General features: G+C 44.1%; 1 protein-coding gene across 1 annotated transcript in view; it reads left to right on the top strand.

The window, feature by feature from the left end:
• Nucleotides 1-951: 951 nt before the first annotated feature.
• Nucleotides 952-8,440, top strand: part of SLC7A14 (solute carrier family 7 member 14) — a 114,967-nt gene continuing 107,478 nt past the window's right edge. The window contains exon 1 of the mRNA XM_012476629.2: nt 952-1,128. The gene's annotated coding sequence lies outside the window, so the exon portion shown is untranslated. The remainder of the gene's footprint in view (nt 1,129-8,440) is intronic.

Below are 8,440 nucleotides of genomic sequence, written 5' to 3'. Positions count from 1 at the left end.
AACTTGGCTCTGGGACACTCATCTTAACGGAGCCAATATAAAATATAAGCCTTATCTCTCTCTTGTCTCCATTTAGTACTTGTCTAGCCTGACCACATACATGACTCCTTCCATGTTCAAAAAGATGCTCTCAGTTTTCGCACACATCACATCCTTCTTGTTTTATGAAATTTATTTTAACAGAGGTGGGGGAAGAAGAATTCTGTTTTACTGAGCCCTCAAATATGTGTCCAACACTAGGCTAGGCAATTCTAAGAACATGATGATTTCTCATTCTCATGACGATGCTGCAAGCTGGCTATTTCACAGACGAGAACAGAGAAGCTAGAAAGTTAAAAGCTCCAAGGTCACACACAGCGGAATTCTAGTGGATCTTCAAACCTCTAGTTCATGATCTTTGCACCCATAAGATGTTGTGAACCCAAAGATAAGCTTAGCCTACTTGAGCTTTGGAGAAGGAGCTGGGTCTTGTCTTCTTTAGGAGAGGAGAAATCAACCTCTCTCTTTTTCTTTCCAGTAGGGCTGAGGGATGTGGAAGTTTAAGAGCAACAAAGTCTCCGCAGAGGATGAGGGAAGCTTCCAGAGGGCAGGAAGGAGGTCTGGACAGCCCAGTCTAGCAGGGGCGGAGCTGCTGCAGATGCCTTCCCAACAAACAGACACTGCGGAGTCCTGCTAGTCCCTGCTTTCCCAGGGCAGAGAACTGTCCCCATTCCCGGCCCCTCAGCCTCCCCGCAGCCTGAGATAAGACACTGGAGGTCGCACCTGGAGGCTCAAGCCAGCGAGGAGCTATGAGCGGCAGACACAGGGGAGGGCGGAGCGGGGGCGTGTGGGAAGCGGTCTGGTGCCAGACTTGGGCTCAATATGTAAGGGGTTGGGCAGCCCACGTGACTCCAAAGAGGCGGAGACAGGCGAGCTGGAGGGAGGACAAGCAGGCGCGGGGAGGGGTTCGGGGGGTGGGGGCGCCATCTGAATAACTGAGGAGCTGTTCAGCAGCAGCGGCTGCCTCCTGCCTTCCTCTGCCGCCGCCGCCACCTCCCATCCCAGCTGGAGAGACAGCCCCGCGCTGTAAGTGCGGACGGCCAGCCACCAGCCTCGGCAGCCAGCCGGTCGCCTCCAGCCCCCACCCCGGTGAGTGAACGGCCCCCTTCGCCGCAGTTTGTCTCTCTCCGCGACCCCCGCGCCCCAGTGGGACCCCCGCAACTGGGATGGTGGCCTTTCCGGGATAACTCAGGGAGCCGGAGTCCCCGGGAGCGGGGGACCATGAATATGGCGCGGAGGCCGAGGGCGCCCTCCGGGAAGGGGTTCCCTGGAAGAACGGAGGAGCTGGGTCAGGCTCTTTCCGGCTCTGGCCCGGAATGAGGCCCCGACCGCCCGCGGTCTGGGGGCACCGGCCTCTGCCTCGCGGGAGCTGCCGGGCGGGAGGCAGAGGGGGAGCCGCGAGCTGCGTCCGGGCAGCCTGGGTCTCGGCAGACGCCGGGCCCGTCCTGTCCCCCGCCTTGGCGCGCACCCTGCACAGGCAGCTCCGTTCTCCGCCTCGGACTGAGCCCAGGAAGCCGAGACGCTTTTCCGGCTGCAGTCCGTGGGGAGGTCGGGAGCAACGTCTGCCCTTTTACCTGGGAGCAAACTCCTCAAAGGGACTCCCGCCGAGCCCGGCGCCCAGACCAGGCCGGTGGCGCCCCGAGGGGCGTCTGTCCCCGGAGAGCGGTGACTCGCCCGGGGGCGGCGAGGAGGACGTCACGGGAGCGGTGTCCAGGGAAGGGAAGCTCCCCGCCCAGAGCCGGCAGCCCCAGTACGGGGAGCTCTCCTGTGCTGCTCCAGCCCTCGGTCTCCTCTCTTCCCCCACCCCCATGCACACCGGCTCCCCTCTAATCCTAGAGGGCCAGGCTAGGGCAGCGTGGTAACGCGGGATGCAGCCCCATCCTCCTTCTCTCTCCTGTGTCACCCCGCCCCCTCCCCAAATGAGTATTTTATGTTGCGGTTGAAGAGTGAGCAAAGCAAAGGCTGAGAAGAGACGCTGAAAGGCTAGAGCAGCAGGGCTCGCGCCTGTTCCTGGCAGCCCTCATCCCCCCACCTGTGTGAGGCTCCCTTCCTTGAGGTTTTGAGCGGAGAGACTCATAGGAATTGGCTCTGGCGAAGGGATCCTCGCCTGAGTGTCACTGGCCCGAGTTGCCCAAGGGCCGCAGGATGACAACCTGCCTCCCGATAGGTACAGGGTGTAGGAGCTCTCGGCCTGGGACCGAGCACAGGGGATGGCGCTGTCCGCGGTGCTGAAAGTTCTCGGAGGCTGGCTGCTAATACCGCCGGGGCCCGCATTCCCTGCAAGCAGAAACTGCGTTAGAACCACGTAAAGGGTTCTAAGCAAGCGACCTAGAAAAACAAGTAAAGGGGCTTTGCCTTTCCCGGCTTTCTGCTTCCCCGGGGCTCCGCTTGGGAAAAGGTTCCCGGCTTTTCTGGGTGGAAGGGGAGGCAGCGGGTGTCACTTCAGGATTCAGCTTTGCTAACTTTGGGAGCTTCCTCGTTCTACTTCCTATAACCTGAGCAGTGAGTCTTCCTGTCGGTAGAGTGTTGAAACGCAGCCAAGGATGCTCTTTTGATAATAAACATTTCTGTGGCCTCCAAGAATCAGAGAATTGCTAGGCTACACAAAGGAAGGGGCTTCATGGTTATAGTTTTTTCCTCTTCTTAGAACCCTTCTAATTATAACCCTTAGAACCCTTCTTATTATAAATAACCCACCGCACGTTATTTACGTCCTCATAAAGATCGCTAAGTAGCCCTGTGTGTTTGCTTCTGTAGCTAGTCTTTTATGGGTAAGATGGGGGAAAGGATTGAGCAAATTTGAAGAGGCCTAGTTTGTACTGAACACCTCTATCTGCTGGGTAATAATATTTCATTTAAACTTCACAATAGCTGCTAACCATTAGCATCGCACAGAGAAGGAAACTGAAACTTGATTCCAGAGATTGGATTCAAAATCAGATCTGTTTAACTCAAAGTCCAAGCCATTTTCATGCCTTCATTTTGGTATTTGGCCCTGAATAGCTGTTCTTGGGGATTCTAGCAGGAGAATGACAAAGGAGGGAGGCCTGCTCTTCTCTTTCACACACTCTCCTCTCTTCCAACCCTTTTCTCTTTAATGCATTTACCCACTCACTGTCACGCACTCCCACCCTCCCAACTGCTTTTGCATGCTGCTTGAGATACCACTGTTCACACAACTTCAGCTCCAAAACTATGGAAACAAGCTAGAGAACTAACTCAGCAGGCTTTTCTAAAAGAGTAGCAGGGCTTCAGGAAGTCTGGAGAAGTAGAGTTCACAGGCACTTTCATATTTAGAATTATACTATGGAATTTTAGGACTAGAATAGCTTTGAATATCATTTGGCACCATTGCTTTACAAGAAAGAAAACCATTAGCCTAAATCACATGTTGGAAAAATTAGAACTCAGTTAACTTGATTCCAGGGCCAGGGCCTTTCCCACTATTTCATGGTGTCTGAAATACTCTTCCATACCGCCTTCTTTGATTATCTTTGACAAAACATCAGCATCAGTGAACTATATTAAAGAACATACCAAAAACACTAACACTTAGCATACAAGCATTCCTCTTACCTTTCTTCCAGCTCCTTCGTCGCCCAGCTCTTTCCCCTCTGGTCCTACTATTCCAGTGTTGTCTAACCTAACATACCTGGGAGACATGACAAACCTTTCTCAGTAACGGTTTTCTCTGTAGCAGCAATTGACAAATGGGTATGGTGGTGTGGCATTTCTTTACTTGCCCTATGTTACCTATATCTCCTCTTCTATGCCCTATTCCAAAAAAAAAAAAAAATTCCCAAAATTGGTTACCCTAAGCAGCTGCCCATGTTCTCACAGGGACTTGGAAAAGGCCCTAATAAGACATAAGCTTTTTATAGATAAAGATCATTATAAGTGCTAATATCTGTGAAATGCTTACCATATGTGAGGCACTATGCTAAGTTATTTCATCAATCATTTTACTGAATCATCACAATTCTGTCAAGTAGGTAGCTCCATTAAGGATGGTCCTAGAGTTCTAGTTCACCTTAACGTACAACAGAACCGCATGTTCTGTTCATTTCCTCTTTCTTCTCATTCCAGCTCATAGTAAAGTCTCATCTTCATTAATTAGATTTTGATATTTAATTGATAGTTCCATCCTGCTCCAAAACATAGCATTTAGAAATTCAAATTCAATTCAAATGGCCCTGTTTTGCTCTCTCATCTCTTAATATTCACCAAACATATTCTCCCCATTTGTTATCCCTGATTTAAAAATTCCCATGTGCCTTCTTATTGATAATGCCAACGTTCTGCTTCAAACCTTTTCTAGAGCCAATTAAGGTATAATTTGTAATTAAATACACAACTTCTATTGTACCTTCACTAGGTGATCTGTCACAAATGTTATTGCTGATGTGCTCTGGGCCCTGTGAACCAGAACCTTAAACTGTCTGGAACTACTCTGTCCAACATGGTAGTTCCTAGCCACATGTAGCTATTTATATTTAAATTTTAATTAACCTCTTAAAAATTAAAAAGTTAGTCCCTCGGTCACACTAGTCATATTTCCAGTGCTCAATAACTCTCTATGGCTAATGACTACTATATTGGACAGAGCAGATGTCAGAAAATTTTTATCACTTAAGAAAGTTCTGTTGTAATGCTGCTGTAGACAGTACTAAAAACACCCTCACAGCAACCGGGCACTAAGAACTGGGAAGAAGTAAGGACCTGCTCTTCTTTGAAGCCTCTGCCAAGAAAGGCAGAAAAAGCCACTTATGCCTAATACATCACCAGCAGCCCAGAGATACCTAGGACAATTACGCTTCCGAGGAGTGTGCACATCTTACATAAGGAGCTGGCAGCCTCTGGAGTTTGTTTCATGTGAATTCTATGCACTATAAAGTAAAATATTCCATGAATGAGGTTTACTGGTTTCCTGAATTTCGACTTAGATATAATCTGAAAGTGTGTGTTTATCTTGTCTTAGTGATCATAGTATGACAAACATGGAAATAATAAAAGACTTGGAGTCAGTAGCGTAGGCGCCACTTACTACTTGGTGACACTATGAGACCCTCTAGAGCTCCATTTCTTCATCTGTAAAATGTTGAGGAGAATCGCCATAACTATCTCAAAGGACTGTTGTGAAACTCAAAGTGTAGGTACATGAAAGTACTTTATAAGGAGAATGACTGAATCTGCAGTGGTTTATTATTTTATATAGATATGGTACAGTCAATGTACAAATAGGGTAGTTTAGGCTGAATACATTTCCGAATGATTTCAATCCTGATATGACTGTATTTTTGCCTTTGTTGTCATTTATTTCACTGAAAAGTGGAATGGTGAAGAAAAAGATTGGTTATTGAAATTTCTGGTTGGCTAGGTTCTATTAACTGGTAATAGGAGTTTAGAAATAAGAAGAAAGCAAGCATCATAGATATTCCTCAGTATGAGTGGATGAGAGGGGTAATTTTAAAAATATATTCTTACTAATTACAAATTGAAATGAGCTTCTATCCGTTCTCATAAATCAGTCAGAACAAGAATAATTCTATTTTATGCATTGATTAATCCAAATTAAAAATGAAGGTCATTAACTTGACTGAATTATTGAGTTTGCATTAGGGATTCTAACCTTAATTAATGAGTCTTTATTCATTCTCTAAGTTAAAATCTGTTGGGGTCATTAGGAGACCCTTATGCATCTAGCTAACATTTACTCCCAAACCTGGCATCTATTATCTACTCTTGCACTTCGATCCATGTATGCTATTTATGACTCAAGTAAAAGTGCTTTTCAGATGCAGCCATACCTTCTATAATGGCTCACCATTTTGATACTTAAATATTTTTCTCTTATAACACAAAGATTAACACAGTGCTCAGATATTGTAGAAAATAAGCCTGGAAATGAGGTATTCCATCAGATGATTCTTCATTGTATTTATTAGGCTGTTATCATCTTGAAAACTCAATGAAATCACTTTATTTATTCATTCACTCATTAACAAAGCACCTGAGAGTCAAGCTGAGTATGACCAAGGGCGTTAGAGTCTATCTCCAGTTCCAGAAATCTAGTTTACCTTTGTTAAAAGTTAACAAAGGTGTAGATGGTACCTTGTAAGATGCTCTGCCAGATGAATAGTTGAGACATACATTTAGCCTCTGTTTCTGGTCAAGCATGCTGTCCTCAAGCCTTTGTGCACGTGGAACTACATTACTGAAGGAAAAATAAGAGAAGTTGTTAACTCTGGCCCCCAGTAGGTGATGCTAGCTTTAACAGTAAATATATTTTGCTGGGCATCGTGATTTATTCACGTCATTGGACTTGTTTACTTCTTGGAAGGACCTGGATTTTGGAAAGGGGAAAATGCCATTACCTTGGAGCTGAAAAGAGTGTTTCTCTGGCTGTAGCTTAAAGAATTTCTCTCACTGTATACCCCAAGAGATAAAGAGAACTGACAATGTAGCTTTGAAACTCATCCTTATACCATGGAATCATCCATTTAATCAATAACATAGTTGAAGAATGTCCTATATTGACATAAAAATGCTGTGATCAAGAATGTTTGGAACACATGAATGCTCAAGAAATATTTGTTGAATTCAGAACATTGTTCTAGGTTGATTCATGCCATACACTCATCTAGCCAACCCTCTCTACCAAGAATTCAGTATTCCCTATGGCATGTTCCTTCAGCAAATAAAATGGGAGGCAAACACAGTATTTCAAATCTTACCCTAATAGCCACACTTCTAGCCCTTTTGAGGGCATAAATAGTGATGGCCAAGACAGACTACTCCTGAGAATTGTGTCTTGCTTCTTCACCCAGAAAACAAAGGATACATCAGCCCAAGGGCCTTGCATTTCACTGTGATGAGGCAACTTCAGAAACTCAAAGCTTAAATGGAGTTATGAGTTCTCTTCCATTTTTACCTTAAAGAGATACTTGTCATTTCCTTAAGAAAATATTGGGTTGGCCTTCACGATAGTGGCAGGCAATTTCTGTTTTTCCTAAATTCAGAAGCAGCTTAGCTTAGAATGAAAGCACATATATTAATTAGAGGAGAACTAGCGACATCACGGTCTGATGGTTTACAGAATATTATCACTTTCTGGGAATAATAAGGCTTCCCTTTAAGAGTTTTAACTGGTGATTACTGACAAAAATGAACAAAAAACAGCTCATTCTATTCTAGCAAGTCAATAAGCAAATGCCTAGCATTAACTGACTCTTCTTTGCCAAAGGCAAAATATTCCAACCCAATGAACAACAAATAATCAAGCTGGTTCTCACTGTCTCCTCTTTTAGAATTTTTTCCATGTTTTTTTAAAAAATCAGTAACTAAAAAACAATTGCACCCAGGTGTTTAAACATTCTGTTGACAAAAATGTCTTCAGAATGGAAAGGCGTAATTGTTTGTTATAGATTACACAACATACTTTTATGCAAATATTTTATAACAATCACATAACTGAACTCTCTCACTTTAGAGAGAAATTGACACTGGAAACAGTCACCTGAGTTAATGTCAGAGGAATATGACTTGAGTCTCCTCTCTCTCAGCCAATTATAGAATGTACTCTGCATTTTTTTAACATCATGTATCATTTCATTAGTCATGAAAACTTGTTTAGTCGATGAGTTTAACCTCTTTCACCAAACTTTTATCAAAGATAAAAAGGAGTAGGAAAGAGGATGTGCTTGGAGTTCAGATTATTTTCCTCTGCACCTCCAGGTGAAAGAACTACTGGTCAAGGATGGTCAGCAGGTAGAAATTTCAGGGGTGGAACTATGAGCTAGAGAAAAAGAGTCAAAACCTCAGCGTCTTTGTTGCAAGAATTTGGGCAAAGATTTAACTCTTTAATCTAATCCTCAACCCTAAAAGAAGATATTTAGATTAAATAGTGTACAACATCCTGCAAGCTATAACAGTCTATGGTTCAATGAAATATGGCCAAGAGCTTGAATAATCCATTATTTGCCTCCTTAAGCCCAAAAAATTAAACATAAATCAAGATTCGTATTTTTACATTATTACTTACCAGAAGCTCTGAATTTCATGCTGGTACTTTACCTGGTAACAATAATGACAACGACAGACAACATTTATCTACAATTACTATGACCTTATAAGGTTGGTAATATTGTCATCACCATTTTACAGATGAGAAACCCAGATACTAAAGTAGTTAAACTACCTGCCCACATTCACACAGGTAACAAGTTTGTGCCACCATGCTACACTGCCTCTATAAAAACCACAAATCTGACATATAGATAACTGATATTTTACCTCCGTTTTTTACTAGAAGAGCAATCAAGACAGTGAATAGAACCTCAGGTCTGTGTACGGGAATCTATGCTGTCTTCCTGTAAGATGGCTCTTGTGCTTTTGCAGTTGA

The sequence above is a fragment of the Aotus nancymaae genome, unplaced genomic scaffold (genome assembly GCF_030222135.1).
Source record: "Aotus nancymaae isolate 86718 unplaced genomic scaffold, 86718_ANA_hifiasm-v0.15.2.pri h1tg000019l, whole genome shotgun sequence".
NCBI lineage: Eukaryota > Metazoa > Chordata > Mammalia > Primates > Aotidae > Aotus > Aotus nancymaae.
The sequence above is the reverse complement of the archived record's forward strand: the minus strand, read 5'-3'. Positions and strand labels throughout refer to the sequence as shown.